Source organism: Dipteris shenzhenensis, chromosome 29, assembly GCF_047967505.1.
Source record: "Dipteris shenzhenensis isolate YYH24624 ecotype China chromosome 29, Dip_SZ_1.0, whole genome shotgun sequence".
NCBI classification, from domain to species: domain Eukaryota; kingdom Viridiplantae; phylum Streptophyta; class Polypodiopsida; order Gleicheniales; family Dipteridaceae; genus Dipteris; species Dipteris shenzhenensis.
The window spans coordinates 19,105,296-19,132,142 of record NC_141624.1 but is presented as its reverse complement, the minus strand read 5'-3'; the positions used below and the strand labels follow the sequence as shown (position 1 = coordinate 19,132,142).

Here is a 26,847-nt window from a genome sequence, read left to right as displayed (position 1 = left end):
ACGAAAAGAGAGGAAAAGAGACGAAAAGAGAGGATAAAAGAAAGAAGGAAAAAGACTAGAGAAAAAGTGAGGATAAAAGAGAGAAAAAGAGAGAAGGAAAGAGAGGATAAAAGAGAGAAGGAAAGAGAGAGAAAAAGTGAGGATAAAAGAGAGAAAAAGAGAGAAGGAAAGAGATGAGAAAAGAGAGGAAAAGAGAGGAGAAAAAAGAGAGGAGATAAGAGAGAAAAAGAGAGGAGAAAAGAGAAGGAAAGAGAGGAGAAAAGAGAAGGAAAGAGAGGAGAAAAGAGAGAAAAAGAGAGGAGAAAAGAGAAGGAAAGAGAGGAGAAAAGAGAGAAAAAGAGAGGAGAAAAGAGGAAAGAAATATGCTCCATCATGCATGCCCTCTTTATTTATTCCGCCCTCATGCTTCAGTCCAATTTTCCTCTTTCTTGGACCCGCCCTCATGCAATCACTTATTTCCATCATTCATGCAATCCCTTATTTCCTCACGAATGCAATCCCTTTCTTCATTCATGCAATCCCTTTCCATCATTCATGCAATCCCTTTCCATCATTCATGAAATAACTTATTTCCATCATTCATGCAATCCCTTTCTTGGAAGGGGAAGGGGAAGGGGAAGGGGAAGGAAAAGAGAAGGAAAAGTAAGGGGAAGGGGAAAAGGAAGGGGAAGGGGAAGGGGAAAGGGAAGAACACACAAGAAAAACTATCATAGTAGCGCATCTATAGACATGTCTAGCAGCGCATCTATAGGCACGACTATCTGTTTTTCCCAAAAATTAGGCACACTGTTAGACGTGCTATGACGCATCTATAGACGTGCTCCAACCCCAAACAGAACAACACTAGTACTAAAAACATGCGCCCGACTCCAAAAAGAATAGACACTAGTACCAAAAACATCCCTTCCTTGCATATGACAAACGACGAATCCAAAGAGAGCAACTTCCAAAGAAGACCAACCACTAAGAGACTTACCTTGGATAGAGGTATGGAAGCTTCTTGTCCTTCTTCAAAGCTACTTCCCTCTCTTCTCTTCCTTGTTCACCCTCTTCTCTTGTATGCTTGTGGATGAGTGTGTAAGCCTGGCAATGAGTGTAGGTGCTTGGAGATAAGTGTGGATGCCTGGAGCTATGTCTATTAATAGGAAGGCAAGCCGCGTGACGCTAAAAGTATGTGAAGGAAAGCAAGCGCGCTAAAAGTAGGTTCAAAAATCAGCTCGTAGTCTGCCTGTCTAAAAGCACGTCTAAACACACGTCTAAAAGTGCGTCTAAATGTGCGTCTATCAGTGCATCTACAATGTGTTTTAGATGTGCCTATAGACGCGTTCCACAGTACAGATGCAATGTTAGATGCACTTTTAGACGCTACACAAAGTTTTGACATTTACAACTCATGCAAGAACACATTTTTTGGGTGGTTTATCTATAGGATGTCTTCATCTTCAATAAGTAGCTCCAGTGAGGATGAATCCCCTTATATCCACCATCGCGAAATATGGTTGGAGCAAAGAATCAAATGTATGTGTGATTGATGTCAAGGAAACATGTATCGTGCACACAAAATTACGCTCAATCACGTCTCAAAGTATGGAGAATGGGATGCGACCGTAAACATGGTAAGTTTTAAAGAGTTAAGGTTGATTGAGATACCTATGGGTGTTCATGTGTCATTTATGGTCTTCACATGCAGGCTATTGTGTAAAATGCTTCCAAGGGAGGATAAATTACTGACCTCAAGAGATATGGCAAGGCAACATGTGACCTCTCTTGGAGTATTAGATTACAAGCGCATCCATGCATGCGTCAACGATTGCATTCTGTTTCGTGGACCACATAAGGATGCAAGAGAGTATCCTACTTGTGGAGAGGTAAGATATAGAGCAAATCTCAAAACTTTGGATGTGCCTCGTAAGGTTCTACGACATTTTCCCATAATCCCTCGCATCCAACATATGTTCAAGTGTAAATCCATTGGAGAGCTCATGTCATGGCGTTCCTCCCATCGATCAACCAATGGCAAGTGGAGAACTCCCACAGACACTTCTGCGTGGAAGCATATTGAAGACACATGGCCAAGCTTCAAGGATTAAGAACCTAGGAACTTGAGACTTGGATTGGGTATGGATGGTGTGAACTCATTTGGTCTCAAAAGCACCTCTTACATTGTATGGCTAGTGATATTGGTGAATCATAATCTTCCACCCTCTATGGCGATTAAGAAAGGACATGCAATGTTATCCCTTCTAATTCTAGGGAAACATAAAGTAAAAAATCCTGATGTTTATTTGGAGCCTTTGATTGATGAGCTATAGAGATACTTTGGAGAGGTATCGAGGTGCATGATGTGAGCAGGCCTCCCTCGTCATGAGACTTCAACTGCAAAAAGTAGTCTTAATGTGGATGATGCATGACTTCCCAGGCTATGGCGAGTGTTCAGGTAAGCATTGAACTTTTAATTGTGAGTAGGCAATTGATGTGGTACCCTGAACCCACCTTGAACTCTTAATTATGTCTACTGTTCAGGTTTCACTACATCAGGTTACCATGCATGTCCTGTTTGTGGTCCTTCGCTAGTTGCCTCATGGGCAGACGCATTGAATAAGGACGTCATCTATGAGAATCACCATCGATTTCTTCCACCTAATCATCCTAGATATGTCGCCCCTTGGAATGAAGTCCATAAAGATTGCACGCTAGCACCAGCTTTTGTTTAGATACTCCATCTTTTATGGACTAGCATATTGGTCCCACCTCAAGATCAATCACCTGTGTGATCCCATGCATATCTTCAAGAATGTGGCATCTACCATTTGGGAACATTTGAATGGGACATGCGATTTCCACAGGCATAAGGGAGGATCTACACACCACAGGGACAATGCGTGAAGCTTGGCCACAAGAGAGGCCAAATGGGCGTGTCTTTTTACCTCATGCACCATGGAGGTTATCAAAGCTAGAGATGGTGGCAGTGAAACGAGCTATCACTACAATTCATACTCCCACTGGATGCATGAGGGGCTTGAAGGGGGCCTTCACAAAGAGCAAGAAAAGAGGTGTAGAGCAATTAGATGGCTTAAAATCTCATGATTGGCACAAGATGCTCGAAGTAAGTATTCTATGTGTATAATATCTTTTTCCTTCCAAATTTGTGAGTGAATTAGAAGCAACTAATCAACCATTCCTCATGTGTTCAGTTCATACTACCTACTAGCATTTCTCGTAGTGTGTCGAAGGACGTGAAGGATTGTATTTACAAGATGGGTGAGCTTATGAGGTACTTTACAGGATACAAAATATGAACGTATCAATGCTCCATGCAAGGTTTTCATATTCCTAATATGGTGTACTTTTTCCTTTCTAGGTATGTGAGCTCAAAGGAAATAGATTCCACCACGCTTGAGAATGCTCGAGTTATGTCAGTGGAGGTGGTTTCTTTAGTGGAGGAGCCATTTCCACGTTCTATTCTCACAAGCCAACTACATCTCATAGTGCATTTGGTGGATGAGATTACTATATGCGGTATTGTACATGCACGATGGTTGTTCTTCCTCGAGCGCTTCATGAAGACCTTGAAGGGTTTTGTGAGACAAAATGCAAGGCCCGAAGGTAGCATGGCAGAGGGTTGGTTGGTACAAAAGTCACTTGTATATATTTTTGAGTTTCTTGTTGATGTGGATAGCTCTCTCCCACGACTAAGGAGAGATGATGAAGACCTAAGGATGACCTCTATTGTGCCTCAAGGCAAAGGATGGAGCAAAGTAATAGACACAGAATTTCTTAATAATATCAACCTTTATTGCATGCTTAATAGTGATGTGATGAAAAGATGGGTGACAAGATACGAGGATGCAAAGGCAAGAAGACAAGGAGAAAGGGCCCTCTTTTGTACACACCATGGATCTCATGTGCCATCCCCTCAGCATCTAAGAGCACTTCCAAAGGATATTCATGTGGATTGGCTACTTGACGAAATGGAGAGAGCAGAGAGAGATGAGGGGATGCATATCACAATGGAAGAATGGAAGTATGCTAGGGGATGCATGAGCAAGGTCGGTATATAAAATATTATGCATAACTTAGGAGCTTTCAACAATTTAGATTGCTTATTTAATTGATTTTGTCTTGGTGTAGTTTACTACGTTCAAAGCTATATGGTGTGAGGGCAAGCATTTTCGAACACAACGGATTGATAATAAGAGAAACACACAAAATTGCAGCATCATTGCTAGCTTTGAGGGAGCCAATGGAGCCATGGATGATTATTGTGACATAATTAAAGATATTATTAAGCTTGACTTTCGATGCTTCTTTGTGTATGTTTTGGATGTAAAGTGGTTTAAGGATGTGGTGGAAGGAGGCCCTAATGCAACAATCAAACGCCATGCAAGTGGCTTTGTAACTATTGACTCCACAAAGTTTTGGCAAAGTAAGAAGCACACACTAGTACTACCGCAACAATGTGAATAGGTACTATACACACATATAAAAATACTCACTTTTAAATATTTGATACCTTTGATGCAAGGAAAATAACATGATTGTATTTGTGTTTGAATTAGGTTGTCTATCAACCAATGGTGGTGGCATGTCATACCTATTACACCACGTTCCAAAGTGATGTATAGTACATTTACTAATATGGAGTGTATGGAGGATGATCATGGCCATGGAGGTGATGATGACCGTGATATGAGAGAGGAGGATGATCATGAGATAGGAGATACAGATATTGAGGCCATTACCTATGAGGACGAGCCTACCATTGGTGATGCTGATTTCGATGAGCACATGAGTAGCACAAGTAGTAGTGGGCTAAATGTATTTGTAGATCTCAACACTGGTTTGGATTTTGAAGTAGATAGTTTGGCAAGGGTTGATCTCATTGAGGATGAGATTGAGCCATAGCCCATCATTGATATTGGCAAAAGTATTTTACATATTGTCTCATTCTCCTCGCCTTACTTAATTTTCGTATATGTGGGTTTGCCAGCACTGTGCCATGCGTCCGCCATGGCTCTCCCTGCTACTACGCCTGCTACCCTGTCGTGTCGAGCTCGTACGCTAGCCACTCGTAGCTGGGGACTGCACAGGACTACGCTGACCACTCATAGCTGGAGAACCGAGTCTCGATGGCTGGGGAGTACGTCGACGGCTCGCCGAGACAGAAGGACCTCCTGACGACATGGGGGAAGGGGCATAAGACGGGATGGCAGAAGGGACATAAGACGGCATGGGGGAAGGGGCATAAGACGGTACGTGGGAAGGGGCATAAGACGGTACGGGGGAAGGGGCATAAGACGGCTGTGCAGACTCCGCTGGCGTGATCTCAGGTGGTGTGGGGTGGCTCGGAGTCTGTAGTGCTGACTCCTGGGGAGTGTTAAGGGTACCCGTCATATACCCATATAACTCCGCAGTATAACTCCGCAAGACTAGGAGGGTGCCCTAAAAGATTATATAAGTCCTTCCAAATCGATTCCCGCGGATCAGGTGAGCTAGAAGCACTTCCTCCCCACATGTTGAACTGGAAAAAAGAAAACAAATCTATTACTTTGGGAGCTGAGAAGAAAGGGGAAGAAAAAAGAGGCTCTGTCAGAGCGCATCTATAGACCCGTCTGATTTGCGCATCTATAGACGCATCTAACAGAACGTTTTCCAAGTCGTTTAAAAGCGCGTCTAACAGTCCGTCTAACAGGGCATTTAAAAGTCCGTTTAATAGAGCGTCTGTGTGCGCGTCTATAAACGCGTCTGTGTGTGTTTGCAACAAGCCAGACACGCGGATAGACACGCCTATAGACGCGCTTTTAGACGCGCCCTGAGACGTGCCTATACACGCGCTCCGACAGACGAGAGTACTAAAAAGTCGAAAAGGACGTTGCGTCCGACAAAAGAACGTGTCGCTCATACCTAGATCCTGCATTTCGTGGATGCGAGAAAGTACAAAACTGGAAAGAGCAAGCAAGAACAACTTCAAAAGGACTTACTTGGAAAAAGGTATAGAAGGATCTTTCTTTTCCAAACTTGTTTCTTCTTCTTATTCGTACTCCTCCTCTCCTTTAGGCTTGGAAGCAAGTGTAGGTACGGTCCCTTTCTCTTGAGTGAAAGCTTGGAACTTGTATGGGAGGCTCTCTCTTAAGCTTCGAATCTATGGAACTGCTAATAAAGAAGGAAGGAAGCCGCTCGCGAAGTTTAAGTAAGGTAAAGAAAAGCAAAGCGAGCGGCGCGCCGAAAAGCAGGTTTAAAAGCCGCGTCTATTAGCGCGTCTATAGGCGCATCTAAATACACAGAGTAGATGCGCGTTTAGACGCGCCGATAGACGCGATGTTAGACGCGGCTATAGACGCGGCGATAGACGCAACACAGAGTTTAAATTAAGCATTTGAAGAAGAGCAAATTTGGTGGGTTGTTTGTTTGTAGGATGTCTCCATCTTCAACAAGTAGCTCCAGTGAGGATGAATCCCTCCGTATCCACCATCGCGAAATGTGGTTGGAGTAAAAAATCAAATGTCTGTGTGATCGATGTTGAGGAAACATGTATCGTGCATGCAGGATTACGCTCAATCATATCTCAAAGTATGGAGAATGGGATGTGACCGTAAACAGGGTAAGGGTTTGTAAGTTAAGGTTGATTGAGATACCTATGGGTGTTCATATGTTTGAGTTATGATCCCGTTTTAATTTGATACAGGATGCAATGCCACACCCAAACATGTTACCCTATGCCCGTCGTGAGGAGACGAAGCGTCGGCGATATGAGGTGGGATCTTCAGGAGGGACCGTCACGGATGCATGGAGTGATGGTAATAGAAGCCCTCCGCCATTACCTCATGAAGCCGTGGAGGAGGAGGTGTTTGATGATATGGTGCGGGATTTATATGTCCATCAAGGGAGGGATAATAGCATGGAGCAGGATGATCTTTTTACCGCAGCATCGACTCCACTGTTTGAGGGGTGCACATTCGCTGTTCTACGTGCCTCCCTTGAGTTACTAAACTTGCAAACCATCTATGGATGGAGCAATGCAAGTTTGAATGCATTACTCAAGTAAGCTTTAAAGTCGATTTTGCAAACATGGTGAATTATGCACGTGGGTCAATTACTCGAATGCTTCTCCTCATTTATGGTCTTCACGTGCAGGCTATTGTGTAAAATGCTTCCAAGGGAGAATAAATTACCGACCTCAAGAGATATGGCAAGGCAACATGTGACCTCTCTTGGAGGATTAGATTACAAGCGCATCCATGCATGTGTCAACGATTGCGTTTTGTTTCGTGGACTACATAAGGATGCAAGAGAGTGTCCTACTTCTGGAGAGGCAAGATATAGAGCAGATCTCAAAACCTTGGACGTGCCTCGTAAGGTATTGCGACATTTTCCCATAATCCCTCACATCCAACATATGTTCAAGTGCAAATCTATTGCAGAGCTCATGTCATGGCATTCCTCCCATCGATCAACCGATGGCAAGTGGAGAACTCCCGCGGACTCTCCTGCATGGAAGCATATTGAAGACACATGGCCAAGCTTCAAGGAAGAACCTAGGAGCTTGAGACTTGGATTGGGTATGGACGGTGTGAACCCATTTGGTCTCAAAAGCACGTCTTACAGTGTATGGCCAGTGGTATTGGTGAATTACAATCTTCCACCCTCTGTGGCTATTAAGAAAGGACATGTCATGCTGTCCCTTCTAATTCCAGGGAAACATAAAGTCAAAAACCCTGATGTTTATTTGGAGCCTTTGATTGATGAGCTAGAGATACTTTGGAGAGGTATCGAGGTGCATGATGTGAGCAGGCCTCCCTCGTCATGAGACTTCAACTGCAAAGCAGTCTTGATGTGGACGATGCATGACTTCCCAGGCTATGGCGAGTGTTCAGGTAAGCATTGCATTTTTTAATTATGAATAGGCAAAGGACGTGGCACCCTAAACCCACCTTCCACTCTTAATTGCATCTATTGTTCAGGTCTCACTACATCGGGTTACCATGCATGTCCTGTTTGTGGTCCTTCGCTAGTTGCCTCACGGGCAAATGCATTGAATAAGGTCATCTATGAGAATCACCATCGATTTCTCCCACCTGATCATCCTAGATATGTTGCCCCTTGGAATGAATTCCTCCCACAATCACTCACCGCGGCAGATTGGATGAGAATTTGGGACGGTTCCACGACTCCTCCACCACTTGGCATGAGCCGGTAAGGATTTGTAACTATTGGCTGGAAGTAAAGATTGGCTATATTGGTTGAAAGTAAAGATTGCACGCTAACACTTTATTTTGTTTAGATACTCCATCTTTTATCGTTTACCATATTGGTCCCACCTCAAGATCAATCACCTGCTCGATCCCATGCATATCTTCAAGAATGTGGCATCTACCATTTGGGAGCATTTGAATGGGACACGAGATTCAGCAGGCATAAGGGAGGATCTACGTACCACAGGGAGGATGCATGAAGCTTGGCCTCAAGAGAGACCAAATGGGCATGTTTTTTTACCTCGTGCACCGTGGATGTTATCAAAGCTAGAGATGGCGACGGTGAAGCGCGCTATTACTACAATTCGTACCCCCACTGGATGCATGAGGTGTTTGAAGGGAGCCTTTACAAAGAGCAAGAAAAGAGGTGTAGAGCAATTATATGGCTTGAAATCTCATGATTGGCACAAGATGCTCCAAGTAAGTATTTTATATGCATAATATCTTTTTCCTTTCAAATTTGTGAGTGAATAGCTATAAGCAACTAATCAACCACCTCCTCGCGGGTTCAGTTCATACTACCTACTAGCATTTCACGTAGTGCATCAAAGGACGTGAAAGATTGTATTTACAAGATGGGAGAGCTTGTGAGGTATGTGAGCTCAAAGGAAATAGATCCCACCACGCTTGAGAATGCTCGAGTTATGTTAGCGGAGGCGGTTTGTTTAGTGGAGGAGACATTTCCACGTTCTATTCTCAGAAGCCAACTACATCTCATAGTACATTTGGTGGATGAGATTGCTATATGCGGTACTATACATGCACGATGGTTGTTCTTCCTCGAGCGCTTCATGAAGACGTTGAAGGGCTTCGTGAGACAAAATGCAAGACCCGAAGGTAGCATGGCCGAGGGTTGGTTGGTACAAGAGTCACTTGTATATATTTCTGAGTTTCTTGTTGATGTGGATAGCTCTCTCCCACAACTATGGAGAGATGATGAAGACCTAAGGATGACCTCTATTGTGCCTCAAGGAAAAGGACGCAACAAAGTAATAGACACGGAGTTGCATAATAGTATCAACCTCTTTTGCGTGCTTAATAGTGATGTGATGAAAAGATGGGTGACAAGATACGAGGATGCAAAGGCAAGAAGACAAGAAGAAAGGGCCCTCTTTCGTACACACCACGGATCTCGTGTGCCATACCCTTAGCATCTAAGAGCACTTCCAAAGGATATTCATGTGGATTGGCTACTTGATGAAATGGAGAAAGCAGAGAAAGACGAGGGGATGCATATCACAATGGAAGAATGGGAGTATGCTAGGGGATGCATGAGCAAGGTCGGTATATAGAATGTTATGCATAAGTTAGGAGCTTTTCAATGCTATATGGTGTGAGGGCAAGCATTTTCGAACACAACGGATTGATGATAAGAGAAACACACAAGATTGTGGCGTCATTGCTAGCTTTGAGGGAGCCAATGGAGCCATGGATGATTATTGTGGCATAATCCAAGATATCATTATGCTTGACTTTCGACGCTTCTTTGTGTATGTTTTGGATGTAAAGTGGTTTAAGGACGTGGTGGAAAGAGGCCCTAATGCAACAATCAAATGCCATGCAAGTGGCTTTGTAACTATTGACTCCACAAAGTTTTGGCAAAGTAGGAAGGACACACTAATACTACCGCAACAATGTGAACAGGTACTGTGCACACACATAAAAATACTCGCTTTTAAATATTTGATGCAAGAAAAGTAACATGATTGTATTTGTGTTTGAATTAGGTTGTCTATCAACCAATGGTGGATAATAATAGATGGTGGCATGTCATACCTATTATGCCACGTTCCAAAGGGATGTATAGTACATTTACTAATATGGAGCGTATGGAGGATGATCATGGCCATGGACGTGATGATGACTGTGATACAAGAGAGGAGGATGATCATGAGATAGGAGATATAGATATTGAGGCCGGCATTACCCGTGAGGACGAGCCTACCATTGGAGATGTTGATTTCGATGAGCACATGAGTGGCACAAGTAGTAGTGGGTTGAATGTATTTGTAGATCTAAACACTTGTTTGGATTTTGAAGTAGATAGTTTGGCAAGGGTTGATCTCATTGAGGATGAGATTGAACCGTAGCCCCACAATTGATATTGGCAAAACTATTTTACATATTGTCTCATTCTCCTCATTTCACTTAATTCTTGTATATGTGGGCTTGCAAAAAATTATGTGCTTTGGTAATCATGGGCAATGTTTGGAAAGCAATGATGTACACCAAAATCTCACTTTCTGTATTCTCTGGAGCGCGTTTATTTACGCGTCTAATGTTGAGAGTTCACGCTCAACATCATGTGATCATGTGTGCATAGCACCATCACGTGATCATATGTGCATAGCACTAACCTTATAGAGTGCTATAAAGGAAAGGGTTAGATCCCCTAACCCTAACCCTAAAAGGGTTTGTATATATTCTATTTTTTCAACTAATTCTAGTGTACAGTTAGTCATTTGTGGTGTGCTCTCTAGCTGTGCCCTCTCTCCTCGTCTCCACTCTTCTCCTCTCCCCTCTTCATATTTTGTCATGGTATCAGAGCTCCCTTGTCTTCCGCTGAGACATTGAGATTCTTGAGAGTGTGAGAGAGATTGTGAGATTGAGAGTTCTCTTGAGTGATTGTGAGATTTTTTTTTTTCCCTTCACTTCCGTTGAGAGAATTTCCGTCCATTGAAAGAGATTTCCGTCATTTGTTCTTGAGAGATTTCCGTCATTTGAGAGAGTTTATTGAGTGTTTCTTGAGTTGAGAGAGAGAGAGAGAGAGAGATTCTTCATAGTGTGAGAGATCTCCTTTAGAGTTCACTCCAAGAGATTTGAGAGAGAGAGAGATTTTTTTGTTGCTTGAGAGGCTATCTATAGCTTATCTGCAAGCTCATGGCTTGGGCTTATGGCAGTTGTTCGTGGCTACCCTTCAAATCCAACAACTAAGGCATAGTCTTTCACTGCTGTGCTCTCCAACGAACTCCTCGCCAACCGACACAAAGCTTCTACGCTTGCTGCTAGCCTCTCCAAAGCCCTCCAATAGAAGGCTCCGGCATGCAAGAGCAGAGGCAACTCTCCACCGCCGACTTGCAACAATGAATAGCTCTTTCAACAGCTGCCCTCAATAGCTCTATAGCCTCGACTGTGATGTCTGTTAGTTTCATGGCTCCTTAGTCTCAGCCTATGGAATGCCTGCAGGTCTTCCGCTCTAAGCTCTACGCGTGCCAGTTGAAGTTGGTGTAGAGGGAATACGTCCTGCAACACAGTTCCATCTCCTCGAATGATTGGCCGATTCCCACAGACAGCGACGGACCTCCAAGCTTCTGCCATTTTTTGTAGCAAGGAATGTGAAAGCCGGCCTTACTCATAAACCCGAGGTGCCTTCGCTGTACAGTGCAAATGCCGCCCTGCCCTGGGCGGCTTGTCATCGGGAACTTCACCCTCTGCAAGTTGCAAGTTGCCACTGTTTCCATGGGAGGATCATGGATGGGTTAACGTCTCAGACTCATGTGGGGCAAGGAAGACACGAACACGCTCACGACGAAAGTTACAAAGGAGCCCTCGGGCAGTAATACGACTTGGAAATGAGGATTTTCTGCCAAGATCATCGCTTTGGCTTCCTCACCTGACAATCCTACCAACTTAGGCCAGGTCTTCATCGGAACTGTGTTGACTTGAAAGATCTTTTCAGTATTTCCGCTCGCCTTTAGCTTCTGCAACTAAACGGGAGAGACGACGGACGGAATCCTGAGATTCCATCGGCATCTTGAGAAGATTCCGTCGATCCTAGAAACCAAACACGTGGCAACCTTATCTCCAATCGCCACATCATTAGGCACCCGGATGTGCCACATGTACCTGTCTTATCCTCTACCATGTCACCATTGCCACGTCATCAGCCATGTCACCTGTGCCACATCATCAGCCACATCACTTGTGCCACGTCATCAGTGCCACGTCACCTGTGCCACATCACTTGTGCCATGTCATCAGTGCCACATCACCTGTGCCACGTCATCAGTGCCACATCAGCATTGCCACGTCACCCTACTGACATCATCTGTGCCACCTCAGCACTGCCACCTCAGTAGTCCAGTCAGCACTGACCCTCTGCAGGCACAGTCTCTTGCCAGGCACACTGTGCACACACTGCATGTGCACACTCCTGCCACCTCAGCACAGAGCTTCACTGGCACACCTCTTGCTAAGCACAGTGCCACATCATCACTACATGTGACTCACAGTGACACATCATCATTGAGCACCATTTGCACTCCTTTTGCCCCTCCACCTAGATCAAGTCGTATCTCTTGATCCAGGAAGAATTTGAGGTGCTCCAAAAAGGAAAGTCGCTCGGTTTTTCGTGCTCTACGCGCTCGTTACATCACGCGCACATTTCGGTGCAAGTTACACTCACATTTGAGCCTCGCTGACAAAACCACTTCCTTCACACACATTTGCCTCTACATCGTCGCATCTGACCCAGCACTTAAAAAGAACAAAAGAAAAGGAATTATTTGCTGCTCTTTCATCGATCGACGGTTGGTTTAGATCTAGATCAGAGTAGACTAGATCGCCATAGAGGGGACGCTTTGAATTCCCCAAGTTGCCAATCTAAGCCATGCCCGAAATTCTCGACTAGTACCTACTCGGAGTCAGTCCATATGCTCACATCCGATTTCACATCATTACATTACCTGAAACCTTACGTTCATCAGTTCAGTGAGTAGACTTCAGAGTTCAGAGGCATTGCAGATTGATTCAGTGGGCAGATAGCACTTGATTTCACACACACATGCCACCATTGTAAAGCCTATTTGGCTATCTCACGGCATCGTTCACATCATTTTTCAGCCTTGTAAAGCCTCTTGGCTATTCCCGGCATCATTGCCACAAGCCTTGTAATACAGATCAGATCTTATATACTGCAGTTCTATCTTCACCGACGGTACAGAGATTTCACTTCGCATCTTCAGTGTATTTGCACAGTTGATTCATACAGAGTTTTTTCAGGACACTTTTGAGTACATTGTTTGCACCATGTCGACTAGCAACCTCAATCTGGAGGCATCTGCTAAGTTAGACAACTCCAATTACGCTACATGGAAATACCGAATGGAGACCATTCTTGTGCTTCAGGACAAATGGGAGTATGTCGATGGATCCATACCTAGACCATTGGCCGATCCAGCCACCAGTAGCTCTACTCCATCTATTGTCACAGCACCAGCAACGGGATCTACATCGGGATCTACATCTACACAAACAGTTTCCACACCAGTAGCAGATCCTGCTATTGCCCGAGCTCAAGCAGAATGGGATAAGAAAGACAAGTATGCCTATCACCTGATCAAGCAGAATGTGCAAGATGTCATGCTAGGACAGCTCAACACAGTCAAGACATCAAAAGAAGCATGGGATATGTTCGCAGCTCTCTACGAGTCCAAGAACACATCCAGGATTCTCACCCTGAGAAACCAGATCAACCAGAGTTTCCGCAACAGCAGTGAAACCGGTCATGCTTATGTACTCCGCATTAAAGACTACAACAATCAACTTGCAGCAGCAGGAGAAACTATGAATCCCGCAGAAATGGTTCAAGTAATCCTGAATGGACTAGGAGAAGGATATGAGAATCTAGTTCAGAGTATTGCCATCCAACGGCAAATTCCAACACTGGAAGAACTTCAGTCAGTTCTACTTGGTGAAGAACTCAGGACTCAGGCCATTCAAGCACGTAAAGGTCATTCTAATGATCAGGCATTCACAGCTTCAGACAGAAGCAGAGGCAAAGGCAGAAACAGAGGTAGATCATACCAGAAAAGTGGTCATCATCAACAAAATCAAAGTCAAAATCAGCATCAGCATCAGCATCATCCTCAGCAACATCAGAATCAGCAAAGAGGAAATCATTCCAACCGAGGAAGATTCCAAGGACGAGGGAATGCATCCACCAATGTGTCAAACATTCAATGCAACTACTGTCACAAGTTTGGACACTATGAAAGAGATTGCCGCAAGAAGCAATATGACCAAGGCGGTCAATCCAGCAGTAATCGAGGGAATTCCCGAGGAAGAGGAAATCATCGTGGTGGACATTCTAGTCACAGTCATTTTGCAAATGAACATGGCAATATGTTTCTTGCAAGTGAGGAATTGCATCCGACTGATACAATGAACCTAGACACTGATTTCAATCCCAAAGAGGATTTCAGCTATCAAGTCGACCAAGTTGAATAGGATCCTTGGTACATCGACAGCGGTGCATCATCTCATATGACAAATCATCAGGAATGGTTCACAGAAATGAAGCCATTAGAAGGACAAAAGAATGTCATCTACACAGCAGACAATACACCGAATCCGGTTCAAGGGACAGGTGTTATCCCTATGAACAATTTCACTGGTACAAAAGGATTAGTCAAAGATGTGCTCTATGTTCTGAAGCTCAGCAAGAACCTTTTGTCAGTAGGTCAAATGACGGAACACAACTACAAAGTCATCTTCGACGGTGATGAATGCACTATCAGAGACAAATCCAAAAGAGGTCAACTAGTAGCAAAAGGTGTCAAGGAAGGACGCTTATACAGGATGCTAGCTACAGTACCAGATAAGCATGCCATGTCAGCTCAAATGCAACAGATGCCACTATCTGCAAAATGGCACAAGAGATATGGTCATGTCAACTTCAAGTACTTGTTAGATCTTCGGAATCAGAATATGGCAATTGGGATTCCGAAGCTACAGTTTCTTGGAAAAGTTTGTGAAGCATGCTTGCTTCGGCAAACACAAGTGAACCAACTTTGTCAGAAGTACCTCTCGTGCACGAGGTATTCTTAATTTGATTCATACAGATGTATGGGGTTATGCCCAGACCCGCAGCATCAATGGTTCACTTTATTACTTGACCTTCATCGACAACTACAGCAAATATTGTTGGGTCTACTTTCTGCAAGAGAAATCTGAAGTGTTTGCCAGATTTCAAGAATTCAAAGCCATGGTAGAAAACTAGACAGGCAGAAAGATCAAGGTCATGAGATCCGACAGAGGAGGTGAATACATGTCTTCAGCATTCATGAACTTTTGCAAAAATCACGGCATTCGAAGACAATTCACATGTGCAGATACTCCTCAGCAAAATGCAAGAGCTGAAAGGAAGCATGGGACTTTAGCAGACAGTGCTAGAGCAATGCTTAGTGAAAAGCATCTTCTAAATCAGTATTGGGCAAAAGCAATAGCTACAGCTAACTACTTGCTTAATCGGCTTCCTACCGAACCGATACAGGGTATGACTCCTTGTGAAGCATTCACTGGACACAAGCCACGCATTGGGCATCTCCGCATATTTGGTTGCATAGCATATGCCCACATACATGATGATCATCGCAGGAAATTGGATGCGAAGTCACGCAAATGCATCATGGTTGGCTACAGTGAAGAAAGCAAAGCATACAAATTGTATGATCCCATCAACCGCAAAGTCATTATCTCCAGAGATGTAATCTTCGATGAGGAATCAGAATGGAAAACCTCACCTACACAGGAGATAGAAGCATCGACTTCACAGTCATCTACAGAATACCCAAGCAGTGCCACAGCAGCCCAGACGGTCTACTAGGGAAAGCAGACCACCAGCCAGATTGACATATGCTCAGAAAGGCAAAGCAATTCTTTGCTATCACAATGCTGCTTGGGGTGTTGCTGGCAATTCTTGCTCTTCTTCATCAACCTGTTCTGTAGATGACTGTGAAGTCGATGCTTCTATCTCCTGTGTAGGTGAGGTTTTCCATTCTGATTCCTCATCGAAGATTACATCTCTGGAGATAATGACTTTGTGGTTGACGGGATCATACAATTTGTATGCTTTGCTTTCTTCACTGTAGCCAACCATGATGCATTTGCGTGACTTCGCATCCAATTTCCTGCGATGATCATCATGTATGTGGGCATATGCTATGCAACCAAATATGCGGAGATGCCCAATGCGTGGCTTGTGTCCAGTGAATGCTTCATAAGGAGTCATACCTTGTATCGGTTCGGTAGGAAGCCGATTAAGCAAGTAGTTAGCTGTAGCTATTGCTTCTGCCCAATACTGATTCGGAAGATGCTTTTCACTAAGCATTGCTCTAGAACTGTCTGCTAAAGTCCCATGCTTCCTTTCAGCTCTTGCATTTTGCTGAGGAGTATCTGCACATGTGAATTGTCTTCGAATGCCGTGATTTTTGCAAAAGTTCATGAATGCTAAAGACATGTATTCACCTCCTCTATCGGATCTCATGACCTTGATCTTTCTGCCTGTCTGGTTTTCTACCATGGCTTTGAATTCTTGAAATCTGGCAAACACTTCAGATTTCTCTTGCAGCATTGTGATAGCAAAGAAAATGTTGCAGACATCTTTACCAAACCACTCGGTATCGAGAAACACCGACTAGCTCTTGGTTTGATGCAGAGGAAGGGCATTCCCATTAAAGGGGTGTGATGGAATGTAATGCTCAGTCCTTCTTCTATTCCCCAGAATCATCATCTTGAGGGAAGGCCTACTTCATGATGTTGATCTTGAGGGAAGGTGTTGAGAGTTCACGCTCAACATCATGTGATCATGTGTGCATAGCACCATCACGTGATCATATGTGCATAGCACTAACCTTATAGAGTGCTATAAAGGAAAGGGTTAGATCCCCTAACCCTAACCCTAAAAGGGTTTGTATATATTTTATTTTTTCAACTAATTCTAGTGTACAGTTAGTCATTTGTGGTGTGCTCTCTAGCTGTGCCCTCTCTCCTCATCTCCACTCTTCTCCTCTCCCCTCTTCATATTTTGTCATCTAAATGCGCATCTGATTCTCAGTGTAAACGCGCAAATAAACGCGCGAATACACGCGCAAATAGATGCGCTAATAAACGGGATGTTAAACGGGCCAGTATTTTCTCAGGTCAAATGTGTAAATAGACGTGGTGATTTACGCGCAAATAAACGAGCGTTTAGCCGTGCCTATAGACGCGCCCGTAATTTCGCTACTAAAGCAACGCCTATAGACGCGCCCGCTATTTTACGCATCTACCAAGCGCGTCTATAGTTGCTTTGTGTTGTTGTGCTCTCCGCCCACACTATGTGTGGTTATAATAATTATATTATATATTATCATATAAATATTTTTAATTACTTGTTCATTCAAAATTGCTTGTTTTCAATCTGAATTCTTACAAAATTCCTCTCTTTTGATGCATGTTCTCGATGTGAGGGAGCAAAGAAATCCGAAGCTAGATGCAACATCAAAGGATGACGACAGCTTTATTCATATGGTTTTAGTCCATGTGATAATATTGTAAAGACTACAACAAGGATCGGTTATGAGCTCTTGTGAGCATTGTCTTATTCATGTATTTGTTGGGCTTCTTCTTTCAAAAAATGGACATCACCAACTCTTTCCCACATTTGTAAGGAGGATCAGGTTCTAACATACCATTACATTTGCAAGGAGGATCGGGTCCTAACGGGCCCTGTGTCCTGTCTCGTGTCCATATTTTTACTCATTCATTTTTCTCTTTTAAAACTAGATAAAATGCGAAGATTCAAGTTCAATTTTGAGTTAGTACTTACGTGCTCGATGATGCATCTCATGTGCATATTTTTCTCAATTCATTTTTTTCTTTATATTTTTTATAAAATACTAGGTTTCAAGTTCAATTTCGAGTTAGTTGCTATATGCTCAATGACATAAAGACTGCCTGCCGCCGCAACTCTAGTTTTAAAATATTTTTGGCCAGCCCTTTGAGGTAGGCTTTAGTAGAGTTATCGTTTCCTTCCCAAAGGCAAATTTTTTTAATTTTGAGGTTTATTTTATCTTTTTTATGATTAGTCCAAGTTTGACTTACTATTTTCATCCCTTAAATTTTTACATCTTTTTCTCTGCTTTCTCTCTATCTCTCTCCCCCCCTCACTCTCTCTCTCTCTCATACACACACACTTTTTTGGTGGAAATTGTCTCGCTCTCTCACACACATAGTTTTCCACCCTCTTTTCCATGCTGCACATTCAATTCATCTTCTTTTTCCCTATTTTGGATCTTGGCCAGGCCTTATGAATAGTTTTCATCATTTATATTATTTTTATAAAAAGCATGATCTCTATGCACGTGAGGGCAGCTATTAGAACACTGACACAAGGCTAGTGTAAGAGTCAGCATGGATGAAGGAAGAGATTGTCCACTTGTTTTATTTAGAAGGCTACTGTAAGAGCCAGCATCAATGCAGGAAGAAATTGTCCCCTTGTTTAATTTTGAACCGTTCAAAGTAAAGCAAGGGCGCGGGCCGAGGTAGAATAACGCGAGCTTGTCTTGTGTTTCAGTCATTCGAGCACAAAGCAACGCTGAAGGCTCTACGGAATTCGAAGGATATACTCCGAATGAAACGTTTTATGGAAGAACGAATCATTGATCCGCGTCATCGGCAAACAACCGACTCAGCAACAGAACCCGCTTTCTTATGACTGAGCAAAAACTGATTCCCGTTGTCATGCTGCAAGGTAATATTAAACACGCACCTTCTGTTACAGTACTGGAGAATCTTAGACATTTTTGGGCACAGAATTCTCATAGAAAGAACTTTATTTTGTAGCATCTCATCTCAAGCCTTTCACAAAAGGGAATAGATTCGACAAATAAGTTCTCATTACAATTCTCCCCTTTATGTAAATCATTCATGAATGCCCTGACCACTCCTCAATGCTCATGTTCCGTTGAGAGAGAGAAGACAAGTCCTTTGTAATGGGATAGGAGTGTAAGAGAGAGGATTCTAAACCTCACTAAAGTCCTTTTCGTTGTTTTTGTGCTTCGTACATTTATTATTTAAGACATCATGGTTGCTCGAGCATCTCTACTTCAGACGTCTTGCGATCGAACATAACAGAGTGGCGGTTAAGTTGCAATAATTTATTGTTCTACAAATTAGTAGCTTCTTTGCTCACACACTTTACGTATCTTTCCCATAGTCTCTTTTGCTTACTTAAGTCTTCCACTCAACCCTCGTAAATTGCATTTGGCAATTTTGCATTCTAACGATCATTGCAACCTCTAGTTTCTTAAGTTTTGGTAAATGTGAATATTCTTTGAAATTTTAGCTTTTCCATAAAATAAATTTCAATTTCATCTCACAACCTAGTGAAAATTTTGAACATTTGAAAATTCTGAGATAAAAAATTTTGATGTGCAATGTTTAATTTTTTAATTAGCTATACTCAGCCAATCTACCCAATCATGAGGAGGGGAATAGCCAGAATAAAATTCTTCCTTAGTTGACATGTCACGTTCCTCTAAGATGATTTGAGTGATTAACAAGATTCAATTTACTCTCGAGCCAATATATGAGAGAGAGAGAGAGAGAGAGAGAGGATGAAATATGCATTCCTTACATTTTTATCTCTACACCATTGTTTTAGCTCTCTAAAAGAGAATTTCAAGATTTATTCTCCTTAATTCTCAAGTGAGAACTTAAGAATTAAACATGTCTGAACATATAACTTCTCTCAGTAGGTCTTGTCCATTGTATTACAACGTAGTGAACAATGATTCCTTAAATGATTTGGCTATTTACCATTACTATTGAATGTGCATGAGGATTCTAAAAGTTCATGAAGTTGGAATCCAAGGTCCACAAGAAGAGGTGGACACTTCATGTTACTTCTCAGATGTAGATCCTCATAAGAGCGGCTATAATGTTAGTTTGGCTAATTTGTAAAGAGATTGTCTACTCACCAAAAAAGTACTGAGGCAAAGCAACGAAGTGAGTTTCAAATACATTAATGAAGGTATTCGTTCTTGTTCCCTCTTGGTGGGGGGGAAATTTTGTAAGCACTATGCTTCTTGATCTTACCATGTGCATGAAGACTTAAGTTAAGCTTTAGGTACATGGGTAATGCTTAGTGAAGAGTAATATACTATAATGTATGTATTAAAATGCATATGCTTTGCAAGTACCTCATACCTCAAAATACTTTTACCAAACTTTGGAAGGGAAGACTTGCTACAAAAGTGCCAAAAAGAAGCTATCATAGAATTCTTTATGTAAGTATATGAAAAGAAAATTCTTCGTTTTCAATTTTAAAATCTGAACATATTTGGCTACTAGATAGTATTTTTAGTAACCATGATAGTAAACTCAATTCTCATTTTTGGAAGCCAATTGTAAGAGGTTGGATAGCAACTACTTTAAATATAAGTACTGCATACCATTCAATAGAGTGTTTGTAGTTCAATGAAACCATAGAAAATGGGGGAAGAGTATCTACGTCGCATATTAGAATTTTCAAACAATAGTGGCAATCGTTTTGCAGGGAATGATAGACTCGTGTATACTTTGTATGACTCCTTGTACACCTCTTTAGGACAAAAGACTATTGTGGAGGGCAATGCATTTTCAACATAGAAGATGTTCTCTTGACTGCATCTTGTTTCATACCGACTGAAGAAACAAGCGACTAGAAGTTTTTAGCACATAACATCTTTGGTCTTCATGTATTTCGAGACTCTTGCTCTCATTTGACCGCAGGCCTTCTCGAGCTCCAACACTCTGGATTGCATCTTCTGCAGGTCTGATTTCAGTTCTTCATTCTGGCGCAACACCAAATCATATTCTAGCTCTTCTGGATATAACTCCCCCATTGTTTGATCTGTTGTGGTGGTGGCATGGCTGCTGCAGCTGGTGTTTATAGCTGGAAACCTTGAAGAGCCAAAACGCATGCTCAAGCCTGACCTTGGCGCCGGGCTTTCTTGCACATGAGCAGCTTTCTGATTTTCGTGCTCTGATAGCGGGCCTGCTCTCAGGACCAGGCTTTCGTCCATGGCAGCCTTTATATTTGCCTGCTCTAATCGCAAAACTTGAAGCGTCAGCATTGCCGGAAACCTGAGGCTCTGAGCTGCATGCTTGCTTGCTTCATATGATAGCTTCGAGAAGCTGATCACCTTGCAGAGCTCGATTGCTTCGCTTTCAGAAATTCTGGGGTGTGCCTAAACCCAGTATTCCGTAAATCAGTTAGTCTCAGATAGAATCACGACAAGCTGATAGGCACACAACTGCGTGAATAAAAAGCTTCTTCTCTAGCGGTATAATTCTGCAGAAACGTTTCACTAGGCCTAATCAATGAATGCAAACAACCACACCTCAAGATAAATGTCAAGCGCGCTGTAGAGCTCGTCGTGTGAGTCTCTGGCATCATCGGGTAGAGATTCCGCAACAGCTTTGAACTTGCCTGCGCTTAAGTTGGGGTCTGGAGCTATTTCGGCAAGATACATGTCTAACAGTTTCGCCACTGTTTGCAGAGGGCTAATCTTCGAGCTGCTGCTATTCGGAGGACTAGGAATCTTATCCCGTGCAGCATGAGAGCCGACTTGCTTCTCAAGAAATTTCTTGACCAAACGCAGTATCAAATTCACGTCATAGAGGCACCCACTGCGATGAGGACGAGAGGTGATTAGAATATTGTCCAGCGTAGCCTTATGAAGCTGTGAGCCAGCCATCTCTTCGATTTTTTTCCTGCAACCTTTGCTAGCATGCAAACTTGTTGCCAATCTCTGGAGGCCAAACAATGATCTGCATGACACTGATGACCACTCAAGGCTGTGAAGCAAACTCACCACCGTTTCAACTACATCTGATTGCACAATTTTCTTATTGGTCTCCCTACAAACATTTTGGTTCTCTCGGACTGCAGATTCCAGATAATGCAATAAGCATCTTGCGAGAATCTTATCATCAACACCATTTGCAATCAGCGTCCTCACAACCTTTTCCATCATGCAAGGAGATAGGACAGTCATATCTTCGTACAGGGAAGCGAAGGAGTAACGTTCCGAGCTCCGATTCGCACAAGCATTTGGAGATTCTGGAGAAAGGCAGATTGGAGTGGACTCACTCGACCATGCCAAAATTTTGGCAGATAACAAGTCCACGCAACGCTGCACGATTTTTGTATGCCATACGTCAGGCAACGCCTCACAGCTTCGGAGAAAAGTCACGCACTCCCTCAAGCTCATGGTAGAAAGAAAGGCCTCCGTTTTCTGAATGAGATTACCTTCACAGTACTGCTCCTCCGTCATTTCTAGAAATTCCGCAAAACACCGTAAGAGAGCGCAACCTTGGTCGCTGTGATTCTGAAATCCCCTTCCTTGCAGCAATACCGGGCAACCAACTCGAACGCTTTAGTTTCTCCCGGTATCTCTTCCAAGACCGCAAAGGAAGGACAAGGTGCTTGATCTTCAAGGGGTACTGTGGCAGCGTTAAGAAACCTCACAAGAGGGCCTCAGCGGAGATTCTGAGAAGCACTGTTTGCTGGTCAATGAATACAAATTACAGAACACATGTCAGGTGTAATCTCGAAAAATCACAGGCTATCAATTGCAGTTGTGCTTCGACTTATGGCAAGTGTTATCGTATCAACTACTTTGGCAACGACTCGGGACGGAGATTTGGACAATGGACAGTAGACACACCTTATGTAAATAAATGGTCTCGTTCCCCTGGACCGCGAAGTAACCTGAAGGCAATTTCATGATCTAGATGTGCGTCAGTAGGATAAAGCAGACCTGCAAGGGCCAGATTACCAAAACCATCGAGACAACCATGTCTCTGCCTCTCTAAAAGTGACACGTCCCTTTTGACTCTCGACGTTCTGATCAGTCTCAGACCTTTATTTCAAGCGTCAGGACGTTCTGGCTCTTTCGTGAGCCTCCAGCCTCCGTCTTTTGATGTCACATGTGTGTTCCTCTCTGAGCTCTCTCTCTTTTAAGTGCGACGGATACTGAGCTTTCTGTAGGCTCCAGAGACCAGAGATTTCCGAGATTCACAGCTATGACCTGTTTCAATCCCGTAGCATTGAAATGTTCCACCCCGCATTTGCACAGCTTACCAAACTACGGATAGAGCTCACAAATGAGCAGAAGAGGACGCGATTCGTGATATCGTACTCTCACTGTTAACCTACGATTTAACATTCCAACCTACCGTATACAGTGATGAGAGTGAAAACTCAGTTGTGAGAAGAAAAAGTAGACGAACAGAGATAGAAGGATAGTTAATTTTCTATGGATCGTTCGCTTCGGATTGAAGCGTTCCAAAAGTTCGATAGACAGCTCAAAGAAAGATGTACAGGTTATAACTGCACTAGGAAGAGATATTAAAGAGGTATGAGCTCAGTGCTCACGCCACTGATCTTTACGGAAGAGGCGGTTGACCAGATAGAGGGAGGGATGAGCATGACATATGGCTTACCTTTGAAGCACAAGGACGTGGGAAGGGGTATGAAACTACAAGGAGTCTGGGAGATGGAGAAAGAACGTGAGCTAAGGAAGCTTTGCGAGGGAGAGGATGTGAAAGAGCGGGAGGCAGTTGAGGAGGCGAAGGTTAAAGATGAAGATTAAGATAAGTGAGGACGGAAGGTGTTTGTTGAGGGGAGGTGATGAATGAGAGATAACATGCATTTGCACGTGAAGAGCTCTCAAAATTAGGGTTGTTACGTGAAGCAGTCTCAAAATTAGGGTTATTACGTGAATGCCGCAGTCGCCGCCGCCGCCTCGTCTCCACTTCCGTTTTCATTTAATTCCATCTCCCACTTTCTTTCGCAATTTCTTGCGCTTCATCAATTATATTCAGTGTCCCGCCTACCCTTTTACCATTTGGCAACTTTCTTGGCGCTCCCTCTTTGTGAGACTTTCACAAGCCTTTACGTTTCAAAAGTTCTAACACTATTTCTAGGGTCTCTCTCTCTCTCTCTCTCTCTCTCTCTCTCTCTCGCCTCCTTTGACAAGTTTTCTTTTTTCACACCAAAAAAGGGGGGGACACTGGGGAAATTTAATTAATAAAAGAAAGGAGGTAAATACATCAGATGATTATCCATATTGAAGCAGAATGCTGGATTTCCTTAAATAAGTCAATATATCTAATATTTGCATGTGAGAGCTATCAATTAAATTCGAGGGGAGCTTTCTATGTCAAAATACAATGTCATTTCTCTCTCGCAAAAAAATCTGAATAGTTGTGGCTCAAACAAACTATCAAATGACATATTGGGATTCAGTCAACCTAATGGTCTCCCAACAAAGCATTTTCCACCTTGGTGGGATAAGGATTTGCACCTGTGCAAACCAGCCAATGAGGCTATGCCAAAGCGACCAGGTGACCGAGGAGCTCCAAAAACAAATGGAAATGGTTCTCCAAAGCCGCATAGCAAAACAACAAAACTGGAGATATGTGTTTCCATTTGTTGAGGCGATCCTTGGTAGGAAATTTACACACCAAAGTCCTCCATAGGATAAAGTGTGACTTGTGAGATGAAGTAGCCATCCAAACTTTGTAGAGTCTGCATCTCCACACCACCAACCAATCAAGGGGAGCGAAAGGCTTCTAGGCATGTTGGGTGTAATGAGCAGTGAAGCCCACATCGTGTGGCCTGAGATTTTAGTCATCTTGAGGTGAGTAATTGCCTTTTCTGCAATCTGTTACCCAACCCTTGAAATCCACAGTGTAGAACTTGTAGGCCACTACTCTTTTAGGAGAGACAAAATAGCGCATATAAACTGAGCTTCATGGTGCGAAAGATGATAACAAGCCATCAAAGTGGGAATGGATTCCCAAGTCAATGTGACAAGGTTCCAAAGGTCAATCCATCGAGAGATACCCCTAACATTCAGCTTACATGATAGCTTTGGACTAATCTGCACTGGCTCGACATGTCTAACAAAGGGATCTTGATTGATCCAAATGCATAGCCCCAATGAAGCATCCCCATCAATTCACCTCATGCCTCGCGAAGTAGAGCCCAAGAGGGATTTTTTTCATATGCCAATTAGCTTTGTGGCAAAGCCAAAGCCACACACTTTAATCACGAAGGGACAAAGTAATCATGGCCCACACTTGGTGAGTGTGCAATTTCAATACCCATTTACTACAGAGGTGGTCACATTTGGACTTTAAACACTACACACCCAGCCCGCCAGCAAATTTTGGAGTGGATACATACTCCCATAGGAAGGCATAATATTGCCAGCACCATACAAAGTCTTTCGCTAGCTTATCGATCAAAGACAATCCAGACCGTGTAAAAGGGAGAGCCCTGGAAACATAAACCAATGAAGGTTTCATATTTTGGATTCATAAATACCTATTTTAACAAGATGAAATTTAATGGAGTTGAGTTTGGATAATAAGGAGACTATTTCTTTTGGTGATGATGATGAATCCTCGAGGGGTGCAATACTAAGAAACCCTACATATCACGTGCGTTCAAGGAGTATTTTAAAAACCCCTCAACTAAAAGTTTTTACCCAATAAAACCCTCCCTCTTTACTTATGAACTGAATGGATTTTTCAACAAATTTGAATTGGAAAACCCCCCTTGTTATTGCAATCTTGTTAAAATTTCTCAAAAAGTTGAACTAAGATACCCCTCCTTGTGAATGCACGTGGTACACTAAAATTTTGTCAGGTGAACCCCCTGAGGATGATCACGATTTGGCTAAGGATGATTTAAATGAGGTAGAATCAAAAGAAGAAGAGAAATTAGTCAAGGAGAGGAAAGAAAAGCAAAAGGAAAAAAGTGAGGATGATTCCATTGCTCAAATTCTAGCTCATTTTTAAGTGGAATTGCTAGCTTGAGTATATGTTTAAGTGTTGTGACAAGACCTAGTAAAGAAAGTGGCTTGTCGCACCACTTGTGAAATTTGGCTTAGATTTTTGTTTGAGACCAATCCATCCTTTGCTTGAGCTCCACCTTGAAACCAATCAGACAACTGAGGTATCTAAAAAATTTAGCTGGTGGGATAATGTCAAATCCATGCTCTTGTAGCTAGTCTAATGGAGTTGAGTGGATCTCTTGGAACATGCCTATAGAGAAGCTACTACACAATTTCACCAAGTTCAAGAGTAGCTGATAGAATTAGAGAGCTATTGCAACAGTGAGTGAGGGAGGTAGTGTAGGAGATGAGGCAGGAAGGAATCAAGAAATAGCTTGCTAATGCATAGGGTCAAACTGTGGTATTGATAGCCGTAATATTTATAGTGAATGACTATCCTCTTGAGATGCAATAGCATAAGAAGTGCATGGTCCATCGTATGCACTGTATCGTAGTTGAGTGCATGATCCCATGGCCCTAGGACGACTTGCATGTGTTTTTCCTTGGGGTGTTTGTGGATGCAAAGTCGCTTTGCAGAGATTCTGGTTGTGGCCTCCCACTGCCTATGCTGTGGAAAGATCAATTGTGCCTACCTGTTGCATCTATCCACCTTGAGAAATGAGATGTTGCTGCAGAAATCACCAAGTGGGTCTACCAAGGAAAAAAAAAAGGGCCTTGACCTGATCAAGGGAGCTCAAAGCAAAAAGTAAATGTAGAACCAGCACCCTGAACAAAAGGAGTGAGAAGGAACCATCCTCCAAGTGACTGGATGTACCTAAAAGACCTCCAAGCGATAGGATGTAGCAGAAAGACCTCAATGTATGAGATGTATTTGTTCAATTATTAATGAAACCACTCTTTGGTTACTGCCAGAGCTGTCAAATGTTTACAGCCATTCGGATACAAGTTTACTTTATACAAACTAAGCTGTTTTAGGATCTTCC

At 42.9% G+C, this 26,847-nt stretch overlaps 1 pseudogene; it reads right to left on the bottom strand.

Moving 5' to 3' along the window:
- Window positions 1–20,725: 20,725 nt before the first annotated feature.
- Window positions 20,726–26,847, bottom strand: part of LOC147882535 (BTB/POZ domain-containing protein At1g50280-like) — a 34,424-nt pseudogene continuing 28,302 nt past the window's right edge.